Here is a 12,017-nt window from a genome sequence, read left to right on the forward strand (position 1 = left end):
TAATAAACACCGCATGTTGGGAACGGGACGGAGAGCTGTTCATGCCAGGCATACCTCCCCCCCCCAGCTCAGAACCCGCTTGTCGACAAATGCTTTCCTGACAGTAGACACCTTAAAAACACAGGAGGAAAGAAATTACACCCGATAGATAAATTAAACAGATTAGGAGTGTGAGCACCTCATCCTAACACCCCCTGCCATGCGAACACATTATTTCATCCTTCCAGGGTCTATCAGAGAAAGACTCTTAACTCAGGGTAGTGACGCGATACGAGAACAGCGTACACCGCACGGGTTCACCCAGGAACACTGTCTGTCAGAGATCCTTGGGCAGGAATGAGGAATAACAAAGGGCATCAGATTCCCCGGTTGTTCCTCATTGCTAATTTGCCACTGTTACCGACCAGGGAGGCATCGTTCCGGTGGGCCACGGGTGAAATGACGCACAGGGCTGAGCATGCAGGTTTATAACGCTGCGCCTGCCCTGCCTCGGCTTATGCGAGGGGGTGTTATCACAGAGAAGCAGAAAGACAGACCGTAGGGCATTTTATGCTGGGTGGGGTGTACGCGTTCGATAGCCCTAACGGTTTGCGTGGCATGCATATGGTGATCAAATAACTGCATGTAACCCTGGCGCGATGTTCCCGCTCTATACTTTAATTCATCAATCAGTGCATTTTGGGAGTTTTAGTCTCGGTTCGGTTCAAAGGAAACAATTGGACCAGCGCAGCTGATTGACTTGAAAATTTTTTTTTTTAAAAAGCCCTTACTCTGAAAATTGTTCTCCAAACGGCACAGAAAATATGGCGGCAATTTGCATCTGCTGTTTAAAGGCTAGTGGATTAAGAAAATTACACATTTTAATTTTCATTTTACCAGTCGGTAGGTTGGTTGAGTTTCCTTATGTTCATAGCTGCCCTAAAACCGTTTCACACAAAAACTCTGTTGACATAAGCAGGCATTTAACGTAATTTGCCTGCTGCCACTCGCATTTTTTTCTTATCTCATTGGTTGGGTGTGCAGACCCCAAAGGCAAAAAAACACAACACATGTTTAGAGTGTGCTTTAAGGCGCCAGGTCACTTTAGATTGTGCAGGTGTGTGTATGTGGGGGGGAGAATGTTTGACAAAACACCAAGATACCATGGGGGCAGATTTATGAGCCCCTTGCGCCACTTTTGCGTCACTTTTAACATGGGAAAAGTGACGCAAAAGTGGCGCAAGGGGCTCATAAATCTGCCCCCATATTTACAGACAACTTGATAGACTGTCTCACATCCCAGGCAGATCACTAAAATATTCACGTGCAACACTTCTGCTTCTCAGCATTGATGGCTCTTCTCTGCGCTTTGATGGTATCCTAATGCGATACAACACTACACAAATAAAGCAACGAAACCCCTATTTAGATTTATATAACGATCGAAGAGTCTCTTGTAGCGGCTGGGGACTCAACATGATTTTTAACTAGGTTTTGATACGTTTTCGGAACTTGGAGGGATCTGATGTGGACAGAGGTCAAAATGGAGAGAATTCTCGGTTCCAGCTGTGCATTCAGACTGAACAAAGCTAGGGCTGTGGAGTTTTGAGCAGTCTGGCCGACTAAAGAATGGTTTAGAGAACCCGAAGCAAATAGCATTGCTAAAGTCCAGACGGGACTGGATAATTTAAATGCCACAACTACCCTATGGGCAAAAGAGAACAAGCATTTGCAATGCAATAGGTCTCGCATTTACCCGTGTTTAAGCTATTAGCATTGTAAATGAGAATGCCTTTTATTTATGTTTAAAAAACGAAAAAAATAAATAAAAGGCATTGTCATTTGCAATGACAATAGCTCAAACTCGCGTAAATGCGAGACCTATTGCATTGCAAATGCTTGTTATTCCTTGGATCCAATACATCAAAACTTGCTTCATGGAACTCGGTTGTACCTCACTGTTTGAGCACCCAGAATCAATTTGCAAAGGGGATCAACAGAGGGTGTTGGATAGCTTCCGAAAGCACAAAGAATCCTCTAGGGAATTGTGTCAAAACCCACTGTCATATTTTTGCCTTATTCATGTACCCCCCTCTATCGCCCAGTATCTTTTATAAGTAAATAAGGTTTCCAAAAAGAATTTGCTGACCAGATTTAGGCTTGAGTCATTTAGCTAGTTCATAGGTTTCCCCTTGGGGCAGTATTCTCCTGAAACTATTACCACTTGCTCGTGATTAACATTCGAGTCAAACTATTTTACATTTTGTGTTTTTTGTCAATTTTATCTTCCATTCACTAGGACATTTTGCTACCACTCCTTGTAAAGCAGCTTTGTATTTTCTCCTGCAACTTAATGACTGTGACGTTTGCTTTGCTGTTGCGGGTTTTCGGAAATGCACCTTAGCAAAAAGAAGGAATATGTTGTTTTAATATTTATACATTTTATCAGCTTCTGTATTTATTGTATTGCTGCTATAATGCTTATTGTTGCTAACTCGTTAACAAGACTGATTCTAATATTTAATGTCATTGGATTATACCTGCTGCTATTCAGTCTACTTGCACTGCCACTTTAGATACAATCAAACCATTGTTTTTGCCTGCGATCTTTCGTATTTTAAATGGAAATTGTGTTTTTTTGTTGTTGTTTTTAATGAGTCTAGTTTTAATGTTGAATGATATAATGTGTACTTTTTATGATCTGTCTTCGGAAGGTTGAATAAAGAAACAATTGAATTGAGAAGTTACAGTGCAGCAGCAGACATTGGGTTCCAGTTAAATTTGGGTCTGCTCAGGTTTAGTGTACCAAGACAAAACATTAAAAGGTACAGACATAAGATTATGTGTCCGCTTGATAAGCCAGGAACCTGGAGTATAACCGAAAAGCAAGACGCTCTGGAGACTGTTCCATCTATCAGGGAACAGAGTTTGGTGCTGATGTTATCCAATTACCCAGTTTTCCAAAAGCAATAATTGTAATGAACATTCATGATGGAAATTGACGATTCAGCCACAGATGAAGAATTTAATTAAGTGCTTGAGGGAATTTATAGCACTTTTAGAGTTGGTGGTGATATAGTTTAAGTCAGAAAAGAGCACGGATAACATTTACACAATAAAAAGATGGCATTCAATTAAATATAAGATTGGCGAATGTTAACAGACTTTACTGATATCAAAGATGTATTGTTCACTATATGGCAAAATGTGTCGAGAGGAAAATTGGACGTTTTTTAACTTTTTAAGCTTGCACAAAAGCAATTTTTTAAAAAACGACTCCTACAATGTGGTATGTTTGGCCTTCTGACTCTAGCGAATCACTGCTGTTGCTAGAAATATGGGCTTGTAAGATCGAGCAACCCACGAACAGAAAGTCAGTGGGAATGCAGAATGCTGCTCCTAATCATCATAAAAACCACAGAGCAAACAGCTGGAAAAATATAAGCAAAATTGCCTGACAGAAAGAGAAAAGATTTTTCAGAGTTTAAGTACAACAGAACCGATATGCTGCAATGGCGGGTGTGTGCCAACACAAACAGTGCACAGCTGCCAATCCCAAATAACTCATGATGAGTAAACTAGGCAAAGGGGACGTCGAGACACAGCTTGAAAGTAGATGAAAGGTTACAGGCGGTATTTTATGCAAGACTTGAGCTCATAAGAAAAGGAAAGCGTGTCAGAAGTCTGTCAAAGGATATGGCTTTCCCGTCAGCACTTGCCTTCTTGTTTTAGTTTCGCTGCAGGGAGTGGGGGCGCAGCAGTAAGTGGGCCAAGTGTGCTATTACAAGATTTAATAATGTATTACGTCATTTAAATACACTTATATGGCAGAATGGGTGTTCTATAGGGTATAGAAAACACATTTGGAACTAATTAACTGTAGGGCTTGAGGAGGACATTATTACTTCGGACAAGGTTCGCGAGGCACTCGTAAGTATTAATTTTACTGCTGAACTTACTTTGAGGCTCCATCTTCTGGAGGATTGGCATGGCCGTGGTGAAGGCTACAGCAGTGATAGTCAGGACTCCCTTCTCCGACACCTCACAGACCGATCTCAGGTAGGGGTGGTTCTCCTTGGTGTTGGCATACGCAGACAACACCATGCCGTAGGCGGAGCTGACCAGGGGCAGGCTGACCACCCGGGACACCACATTCTGTGATGAAGAAACACTTCAAGTCACCGGGGAATCAAATAATCCGCAGAACACATGGATAAATCATCAGGGCAGTGGACTCACCTGCTGCGGCTCAACAACTACCGAGGACATGGCGGTATCTCCCTACAACAAAATAAACAAACATTTGTTCAGCTTCCGTGCACAAAAAGGAGCTCTTCCGATTTACACAGAGTACGATGAGCGCCCCACGCATATCACGTCGCTCCTCGATGCTACCATCTCTCAAACGTAGTGTTCAAGGGCGTGGTACTGAAATTCACTTAACATAACATTGACTAGTTTTGGTGCGTGATAGCATAGGAAATGAATAAACACATTGTAGGCGAGGGGTTGTTTGTTGAATTAAATCAGTTAGAGACATTTTGCTTGTTTGGAGGTTGAGTGAATAGTGACAAACTCCAAATATGGGCGGAGTGACGGGTATGCGTTACACTGAAAAGTACTGAGTCGATTGGTTTAAAAAAAACTTCCGTGCAACATTGAACGTAAAATACATCTGCGAGCATGCGATTAAATAAACAAGCATTGGCCACGCAGCGGCGGCCGCGAAAGTGAGGCGGACGTGAAAGTGAAAGTGATCGCGATCGCGTGCTGCGGAGGAAAGACACGTGGCGCTGCGTGCGTGCACGTTCACGTGCACTGAAGCTTTAGGCCACGGCAGCACTTTGAAAAGGCCGTATACAAAATGTCTCGGCCAGACCAGCGCATGCGCTGGATCAGGCGAGACCTAAAAAAGGGAAGATATAGCCTAATCCCCGCATATATAGACCGAAAGATTTAGTGACTGCAGAAATCTGATGGTTGAGAGACAGATTTTGATCAAGGAGGGGGGTCATGTTTCCAAACCTTATCCACCGGAGGGGAGCTGGGCCCCTAGACTGGGACTAAATCATGTTGACACAACAACCTATAACGTTTTGCTCCAAGGAACACTACCTGTCCATTAGAAATTAAACTGACACCCACAACTAGTCATCCTCCTACCGACTGTGCAGTGCCTAGGTGCAACTGTTTGTAGTGCCATACAAGCCTCATTGTTAATACACTCTTTCGGCATTGTCCATTACAATCCTATGAGCACACATTCAATGATAATTACCACGTTCAAAATGTAAAACTTAAGCTTGGCGCGATCATGCTATCACCCAACACGAAACTGCAGGACCCTGGAAGGGATGATAAACTAGCTCTGCGAGGGTAGAATTTGAACCCATGACCTTTGTGTTGGAAATAGATCCGCCTTCTCTGATGTCTAACCCCTCTGAGCCATCTCACTAGATTCTTGAAATGGTTACACATGCAAGTGAGACAAATACCCCACTCCATGGAACAGGCACCCGCTCGTCATCAACAACCATGTTTTAGCTGGGATTGCTTGAAAGGCGGGACTAGCACTGGAACTTTCTAGGTCACTAGAGAAATTCACAGGTGTTATCCAAGAATGCAGAGGTCAAAGCGCACAACGGAAAAGCCCACTTGTCATTTCAACAATCGGACACAAGCAAGGAGAAAACGGTCTCAAAGTCGAGACCCACAAAGATGAAAGAAAAGATGCCAAAATAACTGTCTGCCTCGCACATCAACTGAGGGGGAGAAGTGGGAGTTGTGTGTGTGCGTGCGTCATCGTGATCGCGATCGCTCTGAAAGAGAAAGTGATCGCAATCGCGATGACGCACGAGTTTTCAAAGTGCTGCTGGCGGCCGGCTGCGCGCGTGCACGATCGCGTGAACGCAAGCGTTAGGCCAGCCAGCAGCACTTTGAAATTCCCACATACAAAATGTCTCTTCGAGCCAGCGCATGCGCTGGGCTCAGCGAGACCTAAAAATGGCCCATTACTTACCACTCCATACCATTGTTTGGCTCCAACATCACTCGTATTTCCTTAATTACCACTTGTCTTCACCTCCTCCTCGCCTCAGCTTCCTCCTGGGGCTTCTCTGTGTGTCCATGCCGTGGAGCATGGACCAAGTAACAAGTACGTCTTCCTGCGGCCAGTGTCCTTCACCTAGCCGCAGGCTCTTGAAGGTGCTCTTTTGTTACTTTTGTTTTTTGAGAGATCACTTGCACAACACACAAACCAGCTGTGACCACCTCATCTCCAAGCAGACACACACACCTGTTTTGTTTATACTCACCCACTCATGCACAATCAACACCCCACTCATTGAAAATCAACTTTCACCTGCTCCCAATACCTTTGGAACCTCTCCATTCTCATTTACCCACTTGCAATAAACATTCTGACCACTTCCACTCCTAGTCACTCAGCTACATCAAAGCCTGCATGACTGACCATCCATGCAATCAAGTTTACAATCGAGCATGCATCCATCAAAAAGCACTTAGGCACTTTCACAAATAACAAGCATTGAAAATGCAACAGGTCTCGCATTTGGTTGAGTTAGAGCTATTGGCGTTGTAAATGACAATGTCTTTTATCTATGTGTTATGGGGTGTATGTATGTGGTGTGTAGTGGAATATGTGGGTTGGATTGGAAGTGTTAGTTGTGGAATTCTGTGGCGTTGAATTCTGTGGATTTGTGTAGTGGAATTATGTGGCATGGTGTGCAGTGGAAATATGTGGATAGTAATTATGTGGTATTGAGTACCGGAATTATGTGGAGTGGGATTGTGTTATGGAGTGTAATACTGTGGAATGTTTTTTGTGTTGTGGAGTTTAATTGTGTGGTGTGCCGTTGAATTGTGTGACGTGGAACTGTTTGGATGCAGCAAACATTTAACTCTTTCCCCACCAATGACATAATCGGGTTGCCTCTGTACAGTAGTTATTTCAGCCAACTCCTGCATTTTCCAAGTGTCCACTGTCCCTTATGAAAACAGCAAAGTTGCTTTTAATGAAAATTGTATTATTTCTATTTCTGCATAGCTGCGTGAAAGGGTGGGAAGGTAAGTGAGTGAAAGGATGGCTGGATGGATGAGTGAAATGGTGGATGGGTGGGTGAGTGAAGGGGTGGATGGATACATGCATGGATGAATAAGTGAAATGACGAATGAATGGATGGCTGAATGGAAGTGTGAAAGGGTGGATGACTGATGAGTGAAAAATTGATTGATTAATGAGTGAAAGGATGGATGATGCGTGAAAGAGTAATTGGAAGGATGGGTGAAAGGCTGGAGTGATGGAAGTGTTGAATGAGTGGATAAATGGATGATGGATGGATGGATGGGTGCATGAAAGGATGATGTAAGGGCGTATGAGTGAAAGTATAAATGAATGAGTGAAAGGGAGGACAGATGGATGGCTGGATAAAATGGAGGATGGATGAGTGAAAGTGTGAATGAATGGAAGGATGAGTGAGTGAAAGGGTGGATGGATGAGTGAAAAGAAAAATGGATGGATAGATGCGTGAGTGAAAAGGTGGATTGCAGGTGAGTGGAAAGATCGATGGATACATGCATGGATGAATGAGCAAAATGATTGATGCAAGGTTGTAAGAATGAAAGAGGAAGGATGGGTGGATGAGTGAAAGAATGTATGGATGAATGGGTGGATGAATGGATGGATGAGAGAAAGTATGGATGAGTGAGTGAAAGGATGGATCGATGAGTGAAAGGGTAAATGGATGGATCAATGAGCGAATGGATCGATGACTGAGTGGAATGGTGGATGGATGAGTGTACGGATGGATGAGTGTAGGAATGGCTGTAAAAATGGATGAGTTAAGGAATGGATAGATGAGTAAAAGGGAGAGTAGATGGATGGCTGAGTGAATGTGTGGATGGGTGAGTGGAAGAGTGAATTGATGGACGAATAAGTGAAAGGGTGGATGGATGAGTTAGTGAAAAGACGTGTGAGCAAAAAGGTAAATGGATGGATGGGTCAAAGGGTGATGGCTGTGTGAAAGGATGGTTGGCTGAGTGAAAGGATGGATGACTGAGTGAAAGGAAGGGTTTGTGTTATGGATAGGTTTAAAAATAGATGAAGAGGTTTGGATATGGATGGGTGGAAGGTGACAGACTGAATGTTGGATGAAAGACTGAATGGATAACAGAATACATGGATGAAATGGTGGATATCAACAGGTGGATGAATGATGAAAAGAAGAATGGGTAGATGTTTGGGTGGAATAGACAAGCAAGCTTTTCTGAGGAGGGTCACAATGACTTGCGTTGCCTGCTTAGTTCCAAAAGACCTTTGGTTGAAAGTGGGGTGTATTTTAATTTTCTGGCTATTCCCTTGATCTGAGGAACACCGGCTCACCTTGACTTAAATGTATGCACGATCGAATAGCCGTCTTCAGAGTCTTTGAGCCATTCAAGTACTTCAATAAAATCGGGTATTTAGTTTTGAATTGTCATAGGTTGGAAACATGTGACTGCACAAACTATAGACATTGTATCTCCTTTTATAGCTTTCTGATCTCAATTGAATGTTTTGGGAATTTTTACAGCCTCCTTTGAAAAGTCATGTCAGTCAGAGTCAACTGTAAAGTTATTAATATAGCACTTACAACTGGCAGGGCTGGCTGGCCTGCTCTTTCTGCCCTCAGTCATTTTAACAACATATTGTCCTTGTTTGAAACTTGACAATACTGGGAAGTGAGAGGCAATGTGATCTGTCATTGGTCTGGAAGAAATACAATTACAATTTACGTTTTTCTGCGCATTACTAGCAAAACAATACACAAACGTAGAATAGAGTGCATTGTAAAGGTCAATGCATTGCAATGCCCATGGTAAAGGGGTGCTGGATAACGCCCTGCATTGTAATGTACGATATTCGCTAGAGGAGACTCCTTTTGAGCACACTTCAAGTTACCTCACCGTTTCAACACAAGGTTTAAAACGATTCTAAATAAGTTCAAATGCAGGTTGTGCAGTACAGGAACCAGGACCCTTTGTGTGCATATTTCTTTCCACCTGTATGGTGGATGCATTCCCATATAGTTTTCTACTTTGCTTAAGTCCCTGTGAGTTGTCGTGATTCCTGGGTTTGCTGGTGAGGGCAGTCCTTCTCCTTGAACTGCTAACACCGCTGCTCCTCGCCAGGGCGCTGAGTGAGCTGAGAAGCATCAGCCACGTGTTGGCGCATCCCTACAGGGTTAAAGTCCGGGCCTGTTTCACAATAAACAGGTAACACAAACCTATTTTTCCATTTCAAGCACTTTCTTAAGGATTTACTGACACAAAAGCAGATTCGGTGATTCTTAGTTGACTAGCACACTAGCTTAACAAGCATTGGCATAGCCAATAGGTCTCGCTTTTGGAACCTTATAAGTATTTAGCTATGCAGCACAATATCCTTGGTGCAATAACATCAACTGCCGCATGGCTAAAAACGTATAAGGTCCCAAAGGTGAGAGCTATTGGCTATGCCAATGCTTGTTTTTAGAGGCCTGGCATGCAGTTTTAAATATAGGCTGGTAAGAAAGGTGCCAACCCGAGGGGCAAGGTCTAGAGAGAAATAAGATAGGAAGAGAGGTGAGTTATAATGAGATAGCACAAATAGAAAGGTGAAGCACAGAATGACAGGTCAGGTAAACAAAGTAGCGAGGCAGAGAGGCAGCTAGAGCCGGTGGGATGAAAAACTAGAAAGATATGAGAAGTAGAGGGAAAAGAGGTGCAGATGAGGAAGAGAGATGAGGCTAATACAGAGGAAGTGCGAGGGAGAAGTCGAGAATGGTGAAATAGAGAGAGAGAGACAGAGGTAAGACAGATGTATTAAACAAGTGAGACATTGGAAGCAGAGAGAGTGAACGGAAACAGTGAAGGAGATAGAAAGAGAGGTGAAAGCAAAGGGAGTGATAGATGGAGTGGAAGAGGTAGAGAGAGCATTATAGAGAGAAAGAAATAAAATGATGGGAAAGGTGAGGGAAAGAGGACATCAATAAAAAGAGAGACATAGAAGGCCAATAGGTGAGGTAAATTGAGAGGCTAGATAGTGTATGAGAGGTGGTGAAGAGAGAGATGAGGCAGTGAGTTGTGAGGCAGAAAGAGAAATGAAGATAATAAGTGTTCAAAATAGCACGAAACTGTTTGAGTAAACATGAAATGATGCATGGAATGAGGCCTGGGGACATGCCATTTGTTTATCTCATTTCCCACTGTGCCGTCTGATGTTCTCACGTGTTCTGAGTAAGCAGCGCCGTAACTTTTGCCTCCCCTTCCCCTGTCATCTTTTTCAGCCTCACACAGGGAACGTCACAATATGCAGTGTCGGCTTATACCGATAAAAAAGGAGTTTTGAGTGACATTTTTATCCACCGCAAGCTTTTGTTGTTGCTTTTTAAATCTTCTAGTTCTAAATGCTGTTTTTTACGTAGCTGCTTAGTAATAGACTGCATTAAAACTGAATATGAATTTTACTTGCTAGAAAGGCAGCCGCCTCACAAGCAAATAGCAATTTTTTCTTCTTTTTTTCCGAAAGGGCAAATCAGTTTGATTAATAAAAACAGTGCTCAATGTCCTGTTTTTTAACGAGCACTTTAAGTGCTGCTGCAACTGCACATATTGGATGTGGGTTATATATAACAAGTAGGACAAGCCCGGCGGAGCGTGGCGCGCGTGCTTGGCGGGGGCGGGGGAGCGCATTCCAGGTGGGGGAGCGGACCCTTTGAAGTGCGATGCCAAACAGATTGCATGGCAGAACGATGCGCGTGATTGTGCCCGTGCTCGCCATGCAATCTGCTTTTCGGAGCACTTTTGGGAGCCCCTTACAATAGTCTCGCTTTGCGATCGCTTACGCGATAACAAGGCGAGACATAAAATCTAGTCCTGATAAGAAGTGCCGACACTTGTGTTACTGTGTCAGTCTGGAAAACACAAAGGAAACAATGGGGGGGGGCGGAGCCCTGACACCCATAGCTAAGAGCTGCCACGGTGGCTAGTGGAAATGAAGTCACTGCTGACGGTTCTTTAAGCAAATGTGCCCCCTCCTCCTGGCATGAAACTCTGCACCTCCCCCAGCGTGAGGGGACTCCGCTGGCAGCATGGCTGCCCTGCTTGTGCTGGTGTGCCTGCTGCTTTCAGGTAAATGACACAGTGGGTTCGTGGGAGTAAAGGGGCCTCATGTAACACCGCGTACCTCTGGAAATCATCCGTTTACAGATGAAATAGAGACAAGAGTGACATTTATATGGGATCTACTTTCATGAAAAAGTTTTAGAACATGGAAATATTAAGTATGACTTTTGAGGAGCCCGTGTTTGTGCAACTGAAGAACAAGATTACATACATGTTCATGTACAGCTCTGGTATGATGACCATGTCTTTTTTCTGCAGGTGCAGCGTCTGATCCGTCTGCAGCCGCCTCATACGTGCACCAGCAGCCTTATCTTGTGGCTGCTGCAGGCAGGCACACATCCCTCGCATGCCTGCTGAAGGACTCCTCGAAGCCTCGGATGTACTGGTACAGACAGACCCCACAGAGGGCGATGGAAGCTCTCTTCTCCTCTTACGGTGCTGGGGACGCTCTAAACTTCACCGCAGAGCCGATGACAGCTAACAGGACAGGAGACACCTTCGAAATGCACTTCCAGCGCCTTCAGGTGTCTGACTCTGCTGTGTATTACTGTGCCTGCAGCATTGCACAGTGGCTGAGAGACCCCACAACTCCAAACAAAAACTCACTGGTATCGAGCGTTGTTGGAGCAGCTACGAACCACACGTGCCTAGTGTACTAGAATCAGCTCTACGAAGTGACCATCGAAGGATTGCTTAACACTGCTGCCAGTACCCTTAAAAAGAAACGCTGCGCTCGTGCAAACATAGGACAAATTACTGTAGACCATATTTGCTGCTTAGGGGGTGTCCAATAGAGAACATTTCCCCCAAATTAAACCTTCTCAAAGGAAGTTAAGAAACATAACCAATAAGAAACATATTTAGCACTATTTTGC

The 12,017-nt window shown here is 43.9% G+C and overlaps 1 pseudogene across 1 annotated transcript in view; it reads right to left on the minus strand.

Annotated features, from left to right (window-relative positions):
• Positions 1–12,017, minus strand: part of LOC146813329 (uncharacterized) — a 201,609-nt pseudogene that overhangs the window by 153,323 nt on the left and 36,269 nt on the right. Inside the window, exons 2-3 of the transcript XR_014966970.1 lie at positions 4,219–4,260; positions 3,939–4,134 (exon numbers count right to left, since the gene is read on the minus strand). The product of XR_014966970.1 is annotated as an uncharacterized LOC146813329 (transcript). The remainder of the gene's footprint in view (positions 1–3,938; positions 4,135–4,218; positions 4,261–12,017) is intronic.

The sequence above is a fragment of the Triturus cristatus genome, chromosome 7, assembly GCF_964204655.1.
Source record: "Triturus cristatus chromosome 7, aTriCri1.1, whole genome shotgun sequence".
Taxonomy (NCBI): Eukaryota; Metazoa; Chordata; class Amphibia; order Caudata; family Salamandridae; genus Triturus; species Triturus cristatus.